At 44.2% G+C, this 19465-nt stretch overlaps 2 protein-coding genes across 2 annotated transcripts in view; one reads left to right on the plus strand and one right to left on the minus strand.

Annotated features, from left to right (window-relative positions):
- Positions 1 to 19465, plus strand: part of LOC132990052 (uncharacterized) — a 377347-nt gene that overhangs the window by 215883 nt on the left and 141999 nt on the right. The gene's annotated exons all lie outside the window — the stretch shown is intronic.
- The window catches only part of LOC132990026 (teashirt homolog 2), a 48989-nt gene that overhangs the window by 4591 nt on the left and 24933 nt on the right, over positions 1 to 19465 (minus strand). The window lies entirely within an intron of this gene.

Here is a 19465-nt window from a genome sequence, read left to right on the forward strand (position 1 = left end):
AAACATTATCGCTTCAATTAACAGATAATTAAACAACACTTTTTTCTAATTGACATATTTCCCATCATCCAATTAGAGGGAAGTCTTGAGTCAGCACAGAGGGGGGTTTCATGTGGCTGCAGGGTCTGCTCGACATCATCACCAACGCAGCAACAGAAGATTAAAGTGTCCTTTCTGACAATAACTATTTCAGATGATTTTTAAATCTAACCATCCGGCAAAACCCACGCAACAATATCACAACCAGCGTTTGCATATCCTTTGAAGACATCCTGCAATAAATGCTGTTTGTCAGTGTTGTCACATATCTGAGATTATTTTTTTCCGCCTCATAGTCGTGCTGGAGAAAAATGTGCATTTTGGGAGCGACGTGGAAGATGTGCTGTGAGTTAAAAATGAATAGGACATAACAGCCCCTGTCCGGGCACTTATGCATTTCCTCGTGGTTAATATTTCTTCTTTGAATAGAGGGCACTCCATGAGGGGTTGGCTGAAGCACGAGCACTCAGGAGTCCCACACTGGGCGGCCCATAGAATGTCTCCCCCCGTCTTTGCCTTCTGAAAATAAGACTTTTTTTTTTCTTTTTGTATCAATATTTCACAAGTGCCTCAAGAGAAACCCTGGAGGTGAATTGCCTGCCAGCTAATGGACGGAGATGGAGATGGGACTCGGACTTTCAAAACAAACATGGAGAATGGGGCCTGGTGAACAAGAGCCTCGCACACACACACACACACACACACTCGCACCCAAGAGCCCCGATGTGCTGTGACCTTGATTCACCGCAAGAGGGATGTTTTGATTGGCCGACCGAGATCAGTGATGGCCTCCAAAACACCCTTGATGCCGAGGGAGAGAGTTGTCAAGAGCACAGAGGTATGTTTTATTTATAGTCTTATACATGGTATTCACAGTGAAGGAAGAACACCAATGGCTATGACAAGCTCCCAGTTGATGTCCTCTCTCTTCAAAGTCGCCGCTAAAAAAGTGCAAGACTGGGAAGAATGCGAAACCAAAGTGGGGAGATGGGTCTTTTTCCAGTCCGGTAATGGTTTGATAGAAATGGCTCCAACCCAGTATACACGACCCTGTGAGAGCTATGTCCTGCATATTTCATGTCGCTTAAAATCACCAATAAGTGAAGTTAACGTCCACCTACCCTATAAATAAGACACAAGACGCTTACAACTATTTCCCTGGAAAAAACCCCACATACATATCCATTTGACTGTGTTTTTTTTTGTTTTATGGTGGTATTTGAGGACTGAATTGACAGAGATTAACAGCTGCCCTTCCTGCTGTTGTGGGCCTTTCTATCAGATGCCCTGAGTAGCAGACATCCAGAGGCACCAATTAACCTTCTGGCAGGGATCACTCCAAGATACCAGCATGTCTAACTCGGCTTCCCGCTCCACTTGTAAGTGTGCTTTTGCCAAGCGCTCGGTCTAACCAACAGCACCGCCGCCATGCCCAAGCTGCGTTACCCGTTCATGTGAGATCAGATTCAAGGACAATGCAACAACATCGGGCAACACTTTGGACGTGCATCTGCAAAAAAACCTGGCTAAACTTTAGGAACTTTAGGGTAACTGTCGTGGTATAAAGAACACACCCCAATATGCACAAAATAAGAGTAGAATAGTAATTTCTTTTTAACTGATATCTGCATTTGTATTTTTCACATTCCCTGCAATAACAATGCACCTTTTGTCCACTTAGAGCAAAGACATTTAAAGGCTTTACATGCAATTTTTTGTTCCAGCAGATGTCGCCCTTGAGCACCAGCATGAAACAAAAACAACTCGCGCTGCATTGTTGTGTTAGCATGCCAATGCTAGCGATCTTTATTATGCTCGTATCTTCACACTGCATGTAAATTTACCCGAAATGAGCGTGATCTAGAAACACAGTTAATCAGTGAGTACAGTATGTTATTCTTCTTTTCTCTAGTCCCTCAATTAAACAACTTTTATACACGAGGGGAGGAGTCAGCCGGCCGTCCCGGCGATGTAAACAAACTGAAGATAGGACTCTGAAAACTCTGAAAACATCACAGACAGTGGGACTCGGGTGTTACACCCATTGTAGACAGTCATGACTCACAGAGTTATTTTCAGAGGATATACTTGATTTATATTATATTTAAGTGTGAAAAATCAAATATAAAGACTAAGAAATATCTGCATGTTAACTGTTCAATAAAAAAGTATCAATACAGTAACCACAAGACATGGTGTCTTAGAAATTGTCTGCACAAAGACAACACCTCCAAATGAACATTAAATCATGAAAGACACGTTTGTCAAGTCAAACTCTGTCATTAAAAGTGTTAGGCCTGCAGTGTCGTGGTGTAAGTGAAAAACAGCCCCGTCTTATCCTCGGGCACATTTTCTGTCACAAGTCAAGGAAAAAAAATAACAAATGTCTTGGCTTTGAAATGTTCTTTCGGGAGTCCATGTAAGGCAAACCCCTCAGCCTAACTAGCCTTAGAAAACAAGAGGCTGGCACGCCTCGGCTGAGATTTAGCATGTCATAAACTGCTGTAAAGCCTCCAATCTGTGTCACTACAAATTTATATCTTCAGACGGAGATATGCAAAGGTCAAAAAACCTGAGGTGTCCATCATAAATCAGGCAGTTGAAATGTTTATAACCTTTATCCGTTAGAGCAGACTCTTGGCATAGTGAGGCCTGGATTTACAGGAGCAGCAGCTTGTTTCCGAGCCAAAACTCTTTTTCCCCCCCCCCCTTACATCTAGAGAAACCAGCTAACTGCAGAGGAAATTGTAGATTACATTTACTGCTACTTTCACGGCCGCATGCTGTCCAGCTGGATCGCTGCTAAAGGCTAACATGACAATATATTTACAACGTGAAGAATGAATATCTTCATGGAGTCTCCAGTCTCCCTCCCTTGTGTGCGGGATTCTAAATGTGTCAGTCATTTGAGAAATGTGTGTGCCAGCTGTAAAAGAGAGCGCCGTTTCCAATGCTAACATGCCAGCAGAAACTTTTTGAGAATTTGAGAACATCAACATTTATCCCCTGAAAGGTCGACAACATTTCTTTCATTAATCTGACAAGCCACAGAGAGTTAGCAGCCTGAGGAGCTTAGCTAATGGACAGCTGCAATACCCCAGCGCAGAGACTCTGCGAGTATCCGCGGTAACACTATCTTCAGAGGAGATTGGGTAATTCATAGGTGCCAGTGACAGGTCTGCACGTCTGTGCCACTTTCCCCAGCGCTCTCCGGTTGTCTCAAGCTACAGTTTTCGCCGCTCGCAAATCAATATCTCTTTTTACTTCGCATTGATTGCCGAGTGGTGGGACCAACCTAAGCAGGACTGTTATGACATTTCTAGATTTCCCCCTGTCCTTGGAACAATCAATTACACGCGCATGGCAATCAAAACCTCTTTGCAAAATGAACCTGCTCCATGACATTTTCATCTCCCGGATTTATGCCATGTAGAGGAAGGAGAAAAAAAAAAAATGGAGGAGAGGAAAAAAAAAAAAAGAAAAAAAAAGGAGACCTGCTGGAGAGGCAGAGAACACGCTAACAACGCAGGTCAGGATCACTGAACAATCTCCAGGCTGTCTCAGGAAGGCTTATCTGCTTCTCCTGTTTCTGGGTTTTTTTTTCACTCTCATGTGTGCCCAATTAATAATGTCTAAAAAACACTTAGTCACCGCGTTCATCTGCTGTTATAAATAGGTGTGAAATGTCAGTCAAAAAAGTACATCATCTCAAAGTTGTGAAGCTCCTTTGTGCCTGCAGAAGTTGGGAACAGGATGGCGTGTTTATAAAAAGTCACCATGAAGTGATTTGTCTTCAGTGAGCTATCATTAGAACGAGACACACACATGTCACAGGGTTTAATATTTGACAGTGATAACTGACTAACTCGGTGAGCTGGAGCGCGTCAAGATCAAACGGGGAGAAACGTTGTCAGACTTCCTGATGATAGTCTTGATGACACATCTGAAGTCGAAAGTCTGAACCGAATCACATGAGAAATGGTGAAGAGCTAATTCTGAGCCCCGGAGCCATCTGTAAAGATCTGTAAACACCTCTCTCTTCATTGTTCCCTGACAGGAAACAGTCTCCCCGAGCCCAAGGACACAGGCAGAGTAAAGAGAGAACAATCACAGGCTGGCTGCTGGCTTTGACGAAATTTGTCTGGAGGTTAATTGATATCACCGAATTAAATAGTTTTTGACTCGCTTTTTAAGTTGGAATGTGTCATTAGCTCCCATCTGACCCATTATTTCATTTCAGCACTTTTTAAAAGACTCCGACTGTGTCCCGAACTGAAATGAGTCTGTATCCTGAAGTATTCAGCATTTCTACATGAACAATACTTTAGCACACACAGAAGTAAAAACGTACATGTACGGTGATAAAGAAATCAGGTCTCGGAGCAGCCGTGAACCCCCCCCACAAAGTGGTCTTGTCGGATCTTTTTTCGAGGCTCCGACTACAAAACCGAGAGACGGAAAACACTCATGTTAATTTTTGTATGCATGACGGAGATGTTACTTAAAGCGCATTACTTACTTCACTAAACACGAGCCATTCATGCAGATAAATGCCTTGCTTTCATACACCCTCAGCTTTAATATTTAATAGTCTAATATAATCAAATAAAAACTGAGCAGCTCAAAAAAAGAGAGGGAAAAAAAGAGACATTGGACAACTTGAGGACAGATTGTGAGCACAGCAAACGGCACAATGTGTTCAGATGGACCCGCAGCCAGATTAATATGATAGGATCGCAAATATGACACCATATCCTGCCATCTGGCTGTTCATTTGGGCAAAAATGATCACAATAATTATGGCAATTAATCAAAAAATGTTTTCACAACCGACATTCTGTTAACTAAAAACACGGAGAAGTTTTGGAAAAGCCCGATCAACAAACAGAAAAATAAGAATCTGAAAGGGGCCGTCCGTCTGAGCGGCGAGGCTGTGAAGATGGATTTTTTTTAAAGTCATGATACAAACATCTCTCCACGTCTGTTCTTTCATGTTGCACAGATGCTAATCATGATATTTAGTGAGCCTCATCAGATCGCCATGCTTAAACCTCCTGGACCCCCCCCCCCCCCCCTCCTCTTCCATGATGTCACCCAGAGATGCTGCTCCTTTTGATGCCTGTACCAGAAGCTTCTGCTCCGAGACGCGTCAGTCGGCTCGCCGCCTAATTGGAAGTGAGCGGTGGGAGAGCATTGCAATCTGCACTCCAGCACCTAAGTCATCACTTTGAACGTGCCACAGCCGCCGCCGCTGCCGCCGCATCACATGCAGTATAGCCCCGCTGTTGCATCGCACCATAAGGGTCTCCTATCAGCAACACAACATTCCCATCCTGTGTCAGAGACACATATCTGCTGTTTACAGAAGAGATATACAATCACATGGACTGAACCAAGTCGAAGGCGGTTCAGGCGGTTCAGGCGGTTCTGCAGGACATTTTTTTAAAGGGTTTAAAGACACTAAGAAGCACCTTGATTTGGTACACTTGAAATCTTTAACACATCAGCAAAAACAGCTGAGCCATAAATGAATTTACTAAGAAATAATCCGATTTTATGAACAACAAGAGGTTTATTGTAAGTTAAATAATAAGTCAGACAAACAGAAGACATGTTTCTAAATAATGTAGAGAAGTAAAACATAACGACTAAGTAGACCCTCCGTGATAAACAGAGAATTGACTTGACTCCTCTCTGGAAGCTTTTACAAACACAGAACATTATTATCCTCACAAAATGTAGAAAGATCTGCTTAATTGTCCCGCATCATCATGTATCCGTGTGTCTAATAAAGAGGCACATGTCAACACTTTTGGAGTCATTGGTCAGGGTTTGAGGCCTCTGAGCTGTTTCACATCAACAGGAGTAAGAGGCTTTATTTTTTTATTGAGGGTGATTTTAGGTGAACAGACCCTTTAAATGAGCGTCTGCTGACTAAGCAGTATTGTGTGGTTTAGTATAAGCAGACTGTGATATACTGTACACAGCATAAGGTCTCCTATTGGTCCCCTTCTGCTAACAAGGGAAGGTAAACACACACATTTCTGGCGAGCTTGCAGGATAACGTTACAACTGAAGAGGCTTAAAAGCCTCAGTGTATATTTGTCAGATTACAGATGATCTTTTTCTGCCCCGGCTGATACACAGTTCCAGTTGGGCGGAGCAGAAGCAGGGCTGGCTTCAGCTCCACTCGTATTTTCCACGAGCGAGGGAGGAGGGGGGGGCAGCAGCGGAGTCGTCGTCGTCGTCGCGAGCCGCTCTGTCACTCGCTTCCTGAAGAGCTCGTGACACGGCTCTCCAGGAGCGACATGATGAGGTCTGATGGTTCCTTTCTGCAGAATAGCAGTTTACCCCTCATTCACCCTTATCAGAGAGTGAACCCATCATCTTTTACAGCGCGCCACTCAGAGCGCGCCGCATATTGGAGCTGACCATTCGAGCAAACAGGGGCGGTACTAATAAAAAGACCATCTTGCTTTGGTTCAGATTTCCCTGATTGAATGTCAGTCAGGAATGTTTGCGTGGCAGCGGGGAAGGAAAGTGGGCCATCGTTTACAGGACCACTGCCTCGCACACATAAGGCCTTTGTTCTACTTTTATGAGATAGTGAGTGAGAGGTATGACGGCCTGCAACCCGCCTGACGTGATGTTTGTTTTTCATGCCCACTCGCCCCGGCTCTATTCCAATTCAATCACTGTTGGACGCTTTGTAAACATTTGCTCCATCATCTGATTCTGGTTTTTGAAAATGGAGGGGACAGTTTCCAGGATATTAATCGTTTTTTAATATGACATTTTCTTCTTAATGATCACTCGTGTTATTTCTAAAGGACGGGAATCATCAGACCCGGGTGATAACATGTACGTTATCCTGATACTGTAGTCACTAAACATGAATAATGTCCATTTAAAAACATTATAGGATTTACAGTTTGGAGTATTTCCATGACGGATATGACGTCCCCAAAGTGAGACTTTGTCAGCCCGGGGACAAAATAAGTCACAATCAGATGTTAATGTGCCTTTAACCATGATGTCAACGTCTGTTTAATGAAGTAATGTGACGCTTTCTGTTCATCTTACCTTAAAAAATAACTTTGTTGCAGTAATATGGGATGTTATGACAACTAATGCAGCAGTATACAAACTGCTGCATTGTCAACATGTATGGACCACTTGATTTTTGGAGGGTTTTTTGAACATTGCAGGTTGTACATAAAAGTTTTGCAGCGCTCTGACTGTATATCGCCCTTTAAATAACGACGTCTCCATCCTTGTTTAAACAAAGTAACAAACCAATCTCGCTGACTGGACGAGATCAAAAAGTTTGTTTCTATTTTTCTAAAACAGAAAAGTTTTACATTCACACATTAACAGTTAACAAATAAAAGACTCATACTTTGATTGTTTGAAGGGATAACATATTGAGATGCCAAACATACTGCTAAGGTTGTCATGATATTTTACACTTTTGACGACACAATCTCCATTTTTTAATGATTGATAGTATCAAAAAGGACTGAAGCTTTAAAGTAAAATCTACAGATCTTCAAACAGAAGTCATATTTTTAACAAAAAGCTGCCTTCAAGAGAGAGAGGGAGAGAGGGAGAGCTTGGTTCCAAAATGTTGCTAATGTATTTGTGCAATTTAGACAGTGTGTTTGTTTGCTATTTTTAGGTAATTAAATATAAGTAATGACCCAACATTGGGCCCCTCAGACTTCTTTTTTTGGTTGCTGTGGTTTTGAAACATGGTGTCGATATCATTAGATTCTTTTTTCACTAGTGTCAGTAAAATCGGATCCAAGAAACCATTCCTGGTACCGTTATGACCCCCAACATGCTACACCCCCCCGCCCTGAGTTATCTCTTGATATAATATTATCATATAAGCAGCCAGCGGCACATCCCCTCTCACTCTCTGCTCGACGGACTGTGCTCCATTTAGTCGTCCCCTGAGATCAGCAGACGTGTATATACAGTACATACAGTCCCTGCATCATAAACTTTGCATGAACCCTAAACACCAGCCGTCCCAAACAACAACAGCCCTCCATCAAGGTCGGCCCGTGATGAATCTGATAGTGCAGCTGGAAGGAGCCTGTGTGTATTCTATTAAAAACAATCTGCATTTCACTAACTCCTCCCGCCCGCTCCGTCCCTGTATGGATCTTTCATTAGACGCTGGATGGGCTCCAGCCAAAGCTTTCCTTGTACAAGCAGTTTTATGCAGTTTTCAGCAAAGGGAGGCATTTTTTTTTTACATTCCAAGTTCATTAATAGTAGATTGCCACTTTTTCCCTTCATTAAATACAATGAGGCTACAGAGTGAATTTGCAGCTGAAGCGTGCTACTGTCAGTTTCTAGTGGGGACCAAAGGCGGCTCGGTGGCAAGCGTGAAGGGGGGAGAAGCGGGGCCCCGCCAAACCTGCAGCTCTGTGGGACAAGACAAGCCGCAGTCAGAGAGAGGGAGGCAGAACTGCTTCAAAAAAACAAAACCAGCGCCCGGCTCCCTCACCATTCAGATTCATTTTAATGGCAAAATTTGTTGTCAAGTGTCCTCGGTGAAATGATTAGGGCCCGCTGTTTTCTGAAAAAAGTGCAAACTTCTGGATTTGCCTGGTGCGCGTTGTCACTTTGACAGCCCCGTTCTGAGAACAATGGCCGCCCAAATAGTGAAATGTGTTGGCACCCGAGAAGTTGAAAAGTTTCCCCTCAAAACAGGCTTTCTGCTGTTTGTGGGTATTCTGCTGTGTTGATATCGGGATGTTGATTAGAATGAAAAAAGGGAGGCAGTGAATTGGCCTCCCCAGAGCAGCCACATCAACCATTGTGCGAGATTGACAGTCACTCCATTGAGCCAATTATTTCTGTTCATAAGACCTGCTTCTATAAAAACTGGTTAAAGACTACAGTCATTGTTAGGGTGTCTGAATTGAAACCACTGCTAGAATTTACGGAACACCAACAGCCCTTTTAATGGCAGCACTGCCCACTTAGTGCTCGCTTTTTACTACGTGGAATAATTACAACACATAATATTGTTTCCATTAACTGTTCAACCTGAATACAGTCGTTCTCTGAATGGATGCATTAAAGGAAACAAAGTCGAAACCGGAGTATTTTACGCTTTTTTTTTATAGTGTGTTCAACGTTTTGGCAACTCACCTTCAATAAAAGAAACGTAATAAAATCAGCGGCGTGCGTGCGTTCGGTGTGGTAGATGTTCATTAATACCGCACGCGCTGCAAAACGTTTCTGAGCTGTTCAAACATTTCCCACCGCAAAAGTCACTGCAACAAAAATATTTTCCTCCGCGCTACATCCTCATTTAGCCCACGAGTCAGCGGCGTGACATTTGTAAGGTGTTCAGCTGTAATGGAGGAGGAGTAGGTTGCCGACTGCGAGTGCAGAGCCTCTTTTTCTTTTTTTTTCTTTTTTTTATTCATTGCATGGGAGAAAGTGGTTAATTTATTGAAAAGAAGGTAGGCGGACGGAGCAGCGGAACGGAACTGATACCCTGCGTGGCTGTAGGTTGTGCACCGGAGGGGGAGGAGGAGGAGGAGGAGGAGAAGAGGGGTGGTGGAGGGGAGGGGGGGGGGGGGTCGGAGGTGGTGGAGGGGGGTGGGAGAGAAGGGGGAGAAAGAAAAAAAAGGAGGTTGAGGGAGGCGGAGACCAGAGCGACAGAGGAACGGTTAATGGAAATGAGTGACAGGCTTTCAGAATGATTTACAACGGGTGGCGCTGCGGCAGAGCCAGCGCTTGATGGATGATCCTGAAAGACGGAGACGAACCATAAATCATGTCTTTGAATCATTGACAGAGATAAAGGAGGGGGAGAAAAAGCAATGGCATTGACGTTCATTCTTCCAATAATGTACATTGACGAGTTACACTACGGAGCCTTAATTAAAAAGTGAACACGGGTCTTCTCCTTCTCTCAACTCCCCCCCTCCTCCTCCTCCTCCTTCCTCCTCCTCCCCCTACAGGCTATACGCTCCCCCCCCCTCTCCATCCCTACCCCTCTTCTCTATTGCGATATCAATGGTAATTAAAGATGCAGTATCCCCGGCCCCTGTCCCGTAGCCACTTCCTTCCAGCTTCTTCCCACAGCAGCCAGATTAGATAAGTGCTCTGCTAAAAGATAATGTCACCCCTCAACAATATCAATGTGGCTGTGGCCCATTTGTTTCTACATCTGTAAACACGCACACATAAAAACCGAGACGAGGCGGGAGACGGCGAGGAACGAGGCCGAGCTTTGTTTCTTTTAAGGGGAAAATAACAAATAGGCAATCTAGGTTTGTGTGCGCATGCATCGACAGAATCTAAACACACATCGTCTTTTTGTTGCGGAGGTTACAGTGTCGTTTTTAACCTTTACAGATGCATTAAAAATGAGAGGGAGGGATTTTTTTAAATTTTCTCTCTCGCTTGATCCATCTTTTAAAATAAAAAAAACATAGTGTTGTTGAGTGTTGAGTGCAGATGGCACTTTGATAAACAGGAGGAGCCCTGTAGGAGCAGAGAGCCTGAATGAGTGGCATTCCACATCAGCTGAGCTCCCTTATAGTGCGCACAATAGAGCAATGAGGTGAAAGTAATCCTAAACATCTGTCTTATGTGTCCTACACGCACGGGCTGTTTGTTCAAGTTCTAGGAAAGACATTAGCAGGAGGGAAGAGAGAGAGAGAGAGAGAGAGAGAGAGAGAGAGGAGGATGTATCAATTCATGCACTAGTTCTCCAAAGGGATTAAGCAGGGGGGGCCTCTGTTGTCCGTCCTCTCTCGCTGCTCGGCCCAAACAAAATGGAGAAGACTGCCCTACTAATGCAGATACAGCTCTTTTATGGTACAGCAGCGAGCGTGTGCTTGAGAATGAAGACTTTTACTTTTACACTACAGTAAACAGATCCGCTGTTTTGAATTATTCAAGCTTGAGATTTTTATAACCCACTTTATGGAGTATCTAGAAATCACTGCTTCATGTTTGAGAAGGCGAGTCGTTGAATTTGAGGGGGCAGAATGAAGCTGGGTTATAGTGCCCCTAGGGGTAGTTTGGAGAACTGAAGGGAGATTTAAGGATTTTTAAATAATGTGAATTTAAAGTCTTTATATGTGATTTTTCACACTTAAATATAATATAAATCAAGTATCTCCTCTGAAAATAACTCTGTGAGTCATGACTGTCTACAATGGGTGTAACACCCGAGTCCCACTGTCTGTGATGTTTTCAGAGTCCTATCTTCACTTTGTTTACATCGCCCGGACGGCCGGCTGACTCCTCCCCTCGTGTATAAAAGTTGTTTAATTGAGGGACTAGAGAAAAGAAGAATAACATACTGTACTCACTGCTTAACTGTGTTTCTAGATCACGCTCATTTCAGGTAAATTTACATGCAGTGTGAAGATACGAGCGTAATAAAGATCGCTAGCGTTAGCATGCTAACACAACAATGCAGCGCGAGTTGTTTTGGTTTCATGCTGGTGCTCAAGGGCGACATCTACTGGATCAAAAAATCACATATAAAGCCTTTAAAGAATATCAATCATGGATATCTCCTGAAATGATTATTATTATATAATATATTTGACCATAAATGTATTTGGCCTAAAAAAAAGAGAAATAATCACATTTTCTATTTGAAGCTCTTGTGTGGAGTTTTGAGCCGACAGGACCATCAGTAACAGGTTTGATTATTTATATATATATTTTTTTTAAAGTCTGTGATGACATCAACGAGGTAGATGTCAGAAGAGACGCACAAAAAAAACCAAGGGCCTTCTTTTAAAACTTCAACTTCAATTATTGGCAATGCTCAATGCTTTTTTTTTTCTTTTCCAGAAGTCACATCCTGCACAAGTACGGGACAAAACCTGCAAAGTTAAGACGTCACTCTTTGTCCACAGGGGGCGCCAAATGCAATCTTTAACTGCCGTAACTTGTGAACTGTTGCACCAAATGCAATCCAGCCCATTTTTTTTTTTAAAGCTTTACAAAAAAATGATTGCACAAAGCCAATTTGGATTTGAAACGACGTGGAAATGATGTCGCAGCAGTAAAGTGGAAAACCAGAAGAAGAAGAAGAAGAAGTGGGGTGAAAAAAATCTAAAACAGATCCTACAAAATGCTGTGGAGAATATGTTATTAATAATGAATGGAAGATTTTTTTTTCCTAAGTTCTGTAATTAGCCAACAGATGCATGAATGATGATGCACACTTGAACTTAAATCAGTAAAGAGGTTTTACTTTGAGGAGACCAGACACATGATGTGCATGGCTAAGACACTCTTCTTTAGCTGTAGGTCTTACGCTGGACAGGAAGTACTTTAATGGAAAATGTTTTTGACCCCACTGGGATACGGTGTTAGTCGAGGCTTCATTGCAGCGCGCTCTGCCCATGTGAGAGGGGACGAGTGATGAAACCCAGAGGGGAGCTCGGTGCATCGTCCTGTTTGACGTGTGTGCAGGGACAGTGAGGGGCAGTCGGTCAGCTCGCCGCGTATGGGGATATTCAGCAACAAAAAAAGACTGAAAAGACACACAAAGCTGTCGCTCTCGCTCTCTCTCCATCCCTCTCCTGCTGCGAGAAGACATTTTGGCAAGCTAGAATGGAAATGAACACACAATGGTCATCGAGCATTGAAAAGCTGTGGCAATAATATCGGTCAGGCAAAAAGGCGGCCCTGCCCAGAGTGTGTGTGTGTGTGTGTGTGTGTGTGTTCATGTGTGTCAGTGGGCATGATTATGAATGATTCATGCAGCACAAGAAGCTCACACTCAGGCTTCGCACGGTTTGCGAATCATTTTCATTTGAAGGCTTGAAGTTGTTAATATCATGTTTGATCGCATCCTTGCATCAAAACACAGTTTGATGGACAAGGGAAATAATTACTTGTCATTCATGTGTCTGAGCTTTCTCTTCTTCTCCCTCTTTTGTTGCTCTTAAACATGTTCCTCTGTTAAACACTTTTTTTTTTTTTTTACCTCTGCAAACTCCAAAACGCTCCCGAGTCGACTTTCAAGTCGCACGTTTGAGTAAAAAAAAATGAAACAATTTGATTCAAAAACAAAAAAGGGAAACAAAAAAAAAAAAAAGAAATCTGCTGACAGCTCGAGCGACGGCTCTCGGCTGAATGAATGAATCAAAGAGTTTGAGAGTAATGAACTTCTCGGAGTCTCGGTCATTAATGGACAACGGCTCTCGATGATCTTAAATGGTCTTAAAAGATGATCCATACTGTAATGAAGCCAGTTTCTGCTGCTGGCCTGGAGCCCAAAGCAGGACATAATCAAAGTCACAGGGGGGGGGGGGGGGGGGTTACGCTGGAGCTACTGTTACTAAACAACGACCCTCCCACTCGCTCTTTTAAAATTAAAAACAAGAAAAAAAATCTGTTTGTCGTTTACTCTTTAGATCCTTGAATGCTAAATATTCAGATTCATAGCATGTGTTTGAGGCTGTCAGCAGGGACCACAGAGCAGCAGGAAGGCTTTACATCCCCACCGGCTTCTTTTTGGAGAAGCAGCTTGTAGTGTCCAAAGAGCCCACCCTCCTCCTCCTGACTCGTCTGCCCGGACCACCCTGCTCGCTCCGTGATCCACTACATGACAGGACGACGCTGCTCAGTCCTTGGACCCATCGCATTGTTTTTCTTGGACCGTGGTGAAAGCAAATAGCAGCTAAAGGGCCCCGGCGCTCGCAGTAAAAACCAAAAACCCGTGCAGTCATTCATCAAAGCCCAGACAACTCGCTACTCCCCCACCAACTACCAAACCCCCCCCCCCTCTCCCCCCCAAGGCACGGCCATCTCCCCCCCCTACCGCTCTGAGTTTTAACTAGGACTCCAAATAATTCCAGAAATGACAAATGATACTTATATCTCTGGCCTGTGCCGAATCAATAAGCATGCAGAACAACTATCCATCTTGAGAGGTATCGACAGGCGCGGCTCGGCGTCGGCCCGGAGAAGCACTTGGTGGCTTTATTCAGGATGGGGATGGGGAGGGACAGAAACACAGTGCACTCACTTTTAAATTACAATAAACCACCCAACACTGTTAACAATCAAAAAGCTATTAGAGGAAGTGCAGCATCCGGAGAGATTCTCTGAAAAGACAAAAAAAAAAAAAACATGAAAGAGGAGGAGGAGGGCCGGCTGACCGGTTGAGGTGAAAATATGCACGACCTGGTGAACTGGGACAGGGTTATTTTGACAGCAGCACCTGCACATGTTTACATGGCAGTTTGTGTGCTTGGGTATGAGCTGATGGGTGGCGATACGGCCCCTCTCTGGTCCCGCCGGCTGGATCGGAGCAGCTGACAGATAGCACTTCAGAGCAGCTTTAGCTGCAGCTCCCCTTGAGGGGCTGTGATTGATGACTCGCACTGCCACCTAGATCCATTTTCTCCTCCAATCTGACTCCTCACAGGTAGAGTGGAGTCTCAACCCCCCCCCCCCCCCCCACCTCACCCCCCCTCAGCCATCCTCTCTCTCTCTCTCTCGCTCTATCTTTCTCATTTCCTTTCAAATTTGAGTGTGCTCGTTTTCCGCAAAAGGAGTTCACCAACAGAGCGACTTCAAAACATCTACTTTGAACAAATTAAAAAAAACAGCAGCATCGCACTGAGAAAATAATTTGAACTAAACGCCTCGCAAAGCCATTTTGATCGTGAACATTAGAGATCAGAAAAAAGTAAAGGAGACAAAAAAAACAAAAAAAAAAACAGGATGTTTGCAGGCATAATGTCATTAGCAGGGAAAATGTTAAGACCCGGGACCCCTGCAGGTCTGAAGGCATTTAAGAACAGTTAGCTTAGCCATCTGGTAGACAATTACACAGGAACAAACACACCGCCTCAGCAAATAAAGCAGGGCTCATCAATCACGACAATGGCCAGAAGTTGGCCTGTTATTCCCTCTGATTTAATAACCCGATGAACTGCAGTGTTACCCACCACCAGCCTGCAAGTGGAGGGGGAAAACATCCCAACATTTAACAAAAGCAGAGTGTTAGAGAGGACAACACAAAGCTGCATATTCCTCATTTTGATTTAGCATTCACGACATGTTCTTGTTGTTAACATTTCTCCGCTTAACCAAAAAGGATTATAAAAATATATAACTGAAGGTGAAAAAGAGAAGAGCGAGGGTTAAGAGTAAAAACATTTTAAACATCCGCTGTTTCCAGTTTCAAGTAGTTTACTTAATTAACATTTGCCCCGCGCTTTTAATTGCAATCATACTTCCCCATGGGACCCTGGATGCGGATTGTCTGCTAATTGCAGATGTTGATACGAGATGCCGACTCGAAGTCAAGTCTATTTCTGAAAATTACAGAACAAAAAAAATAAATAAAAAAAGAGGATGATCAGAAACACACAGCTACTGGAAAAAATTATTTAGCATTTTTTACAACATTACAGTGAAACAGTGACCTGGAGCAGCTATCACAGGAAGTGAATGAAACAGATCCCGGAGTATAATACTAAAAGGTAAGACGCAGGCTGAATTCCACCTGGTTTGGAGGTCAGTCTTTGTCAGTTTCACCAGGAGTGTTTCTCTTAAGAGCCAAGAACATATTCATCCGTGTTTCTGGGTTGTGGCCCGGGTGGAAGAAAAAGAAGTAGGCCACCGCTGCGGTCTCCGATTCTCCTCTGTACACGCGTCACCTGCCAGCTCGTGTGGCCCAGCTGAGATGTGAACAGGTCTGGCAAGAACCAAATGTTTTCATTTACCTCAGGGGCATCTACACTCCGCTTTAGCAAGGCGGTGGCAGGGCTAACATGTCAAGATACCGGCCCGGGACTCTGGAACCTCAGGGAGAGGTCACGCACTCGGAGCTTAGGTTCAGAAAAAAACATCAAGATGTGAGTCTGCGTGAGGAGGAGGAGGAGGAGGAGAAGGAGGAGGAAGGCCTCTGCGATGCACGGATCTCCAGCTTCCAAGCTAAATATGAACAATTAAATCCTCAAGAGTTATTAATGCAGGCGTGCAGGAACAAGACAAAAGCGAAGGTAGCTCTGGATCGTGTTGTTTTTGCAGCAGATTCCCAACACCTCCAAAACCTGAAAATGTGCTTCATTACACCTCTTACGCTCTGATTTGAAATGTGTTCACATGGTTTTGATGGAGCCACATTCAGCTGGGCAGCAGGGGGGCTGGCGGCTGCTTCTCAGGCTAACCCTCAACACGTCTATTTCGAGCCGAGGACTTGCTGACAGCACATTTAACTTTGTGATCTGCACATGAGAGACAAGCTAACAGTTGCTGACAGTTGAAACACACCGAGCCTCGTTTCCCCTACACGACGCCTTATTGACACTTTTGTTATTTGATGAGGACTTCAACCAATTTTCAGATGAAAAACAAAAAAAAAGGTCTGGATGGTTGGTACAAAAATGTCATAAAGAAAAGGTTGATTTCCAGCCAGCTCATGGAAACCAGTCGCTCCTTTGGGTGTGGGGTGGGAGGGGGGAAGGGGGGGGGGGGCAGCTGTCTATACAAGCCTGATTTATGATCCACTCAGTTTTGCATGTGTGTTCACAGGTTTCTGAAGAGTTACACTCAATTAGAGCAGCGGGGGTTATGGAGTATGTTTTTTTTTTTTTGTGAGGATGAAGTTCAAGCTTGACACGTTTATTTCTGCCAGTGCAGCTGAGGAGCCGGTGACAGCCTATCAAAAGTCGTCTCTTCTTTGATCACAAGACTCAAAGTGTGGGAAATAGTAACCGTCCCTGACAAGTGAAAAGAGAGGAATCCGAAAGGAACACAAAATGTTTATAAAGCAGAGTCTTAAATAGCAGTCAACATAAGCAGTACAGTGAAGAGGAAAAATGTCATCGCTTAGCAGGACAACAAGAAAAACCCACAAATGCAGCGCTAATCAAATTTGTAAATTCAAATTAGCTTAAGTATAATTCTCGCAAAGCATGACCGGGGAGCGTGCACGAGAAACCAAAGACTGAGGAGCGACTTAATGGATTCAGCAGGACAAAATCCCCAATTACAAGTTAAATGCCATGTCCCTTCACATTTTATATAAAAGTAGTAAATCTTATTTTTTGAGACGTTTAATGATTGAGCCAGCCGGAGAAAAAGTGGGGAGGGGGATGGTGGTGGTGGTGGGGGGGGGGGGGGGGGGAAGTACCAGCGTAAGGAGTTACTCATATCCCTGCAGAAAAACTCCTCCGTTTAATGATTCACCACTAAGGAGAGTCCACACACTTCCAGAAGAATTCAAATCCCTTTTCCCACAGCCTCTTTCAGGCCGTATGATAAATGACACCCGTCATTCTGCCGTTGCCAAACAGCACAGAGGGGAATTGTACTGATATATGATTCACAAGAACAGGAAATAAACTCTGCCTTTCTCTGTAGCTGCTCTCCCTCTTGCCAAGTAGGACGGACCTGGACAGTGTCAGGGCTCTCATGGCGGAGGCAGGAGGAGGGGGGGGGGGGGGGGGGGGGGTTGGGGGGAGGCTGACGGCGCTGAAACCCAAAAAGGGAATAGACGGTGGGTTTTCCAAAATGAACTCTCCCCTCTCTCTCTCTCTCTCGAAACACAGGATGAGTGATGAAAGGCAACAAGAGCCACCACATTAAAAATAACAGCAGCATCTATGGGAACGAGCTTAGGAGGATCAAAAACAAAAAAAAAAATTAAAACAAAGGGCACGTTTAAAAGTCTGCAATTATCAAACAGGGGAGGAAAAATATAGAATGAGCAACCTCCTTCTGGCCCCAATTACGAAGCAGCAAGTGAGGCTAATTACCGCGCCTTGATTATTGCACTTTTTTTTTTTAAACGACTGAGAAAGACAAAGACTCGGAGAAGATGAGGTTCAAGTTCAGATGAAGCAAGTGAACACCAGTAGAGCTGGAGAAATGAAGTTATGGAATATGGTTTGGATTGGAAGAGAATAAGAGACGTCCTGCTGCTCACTTTTTGAAAATCAGAGTGAAGACTCTTTAATAGAGATGAGTGTTGACAAACTCACAAATCAATTTGATTTCAATTCTTTGGGTGAAGATTCAGATTGATCAATATGCTTCGATATCGATTTAAAAATACACATAGATGACAGAAATACCCAGATACTCAAAACAGCTTTTCTTAGATACAAGTGGGAGGGGGGGTTGGGGGGGGGGGCATCAATGAAAAGATTTGTGAACCAGTGCAGTGATTCTCAACTGGTCTAGCTTCAGGATCCACCACCATCTCTTTCACAGAAGATGTGTGACCCAAATTTCTTCTATTTTTCAGCCAATCAGATTCATTTCAGGAAAAGTTGTACCGTTTTTGGATCTCGGACGGTTTACAAAACATGTGACAGAACAAAGAAATGGAATTAAAAACAAAGGTGTTTAAAAAAGACTTTTTTGACACAGTTTGTTTTTTTTGTCTCTAAGGCACACAATCCCGACCCCACTGAAAACAAATACGCGACCCACTTTTGGGTCCCGACCCACCTGTTGAGAAACACTGATCTAGCGGACTCTAAAATAAATAGTACGCATCATTTAGGTTCAAGAAAGTTCAGCTTGTAAAGTTGCAAAATGACCTCTGATATAATGTGTGTTATAAAAGAGAGATAGTTGATGTATGTGTGGGTTGGGTTAGGGTTAGGGTTAGAGTGTTTTTTCAAAAATCACTTATTGGTCAGTTTTCAAACTGTCATGAGTGTGTAAATAGGTTTTCTTATGACATAGATTATCCTTATATTTCTTATTTTCACAGGATTTTTATTGAGAAAGTGCTTTCACATTATTGTTTTCCTGCTAATTAGCACAATGACGATTATAGTCGCTAACTTTGAACCACATTGCCCCGCAAAATATCTGGGTATACTAAATCCCCCCCCCCCCCCCTCCCCTCCCCCTCCCCACCTTCTATTGTCTGCTCTGTTGGAAGCGACTGAAACAGTTTCACTAAGTTGGTGTTCTTGCAGAGGGGGAGACAGAGGGGGGGGGGGCACACACATCCTGCTGCTGTGCGGCTGCTCGCCTTCAGGCTAGTCCCTTCAGGCCCAGCGCTCAGCGGTAGGCCTCCCACTTGGGCTCAGAGCACAGGGATGTGCCCAGGGCCAGGACCAGCAGCACTCAATCACCCAGACAGCGACATCCTTTCGCCATCACCATCAGAGAGGCCCCTTTGGGGTTGGCTGAGAGGAGGGGGCGGGGGGGGGGGGGTGAGGGGTAGATATTTATGAGTGGAGCATTCACACACGCCCATGCGGCTGCGATTCAGCTGATATACTGTCGGGCCGGACTGTGGGATGGAGCCATATAGTTCATCTCCTCCTCATTTTCAGCCCCTAACCAGACCCCTGTTAGTGCCCCCCCCCCCCCCCCCCCCCCCCCCCACTTCCCCGAGCTTTACAGGTTTTCGTTTTGATGCAGGGAGCAGACAGTGAACGCAGCA

The sequence above is a fragment of the Labrus mixtus genome, chromosome 15 (genome assembly GCF_963584025.1).
Source record: "Labrus mixtus chromosome 15, fLabMix1.1, whole genome shotgun sequence".
NCBI lineage: Eukaryota > Metazoa > Chordata > Actinopteri > Labriformes > Labridae > Labrus > Labrus mixtus.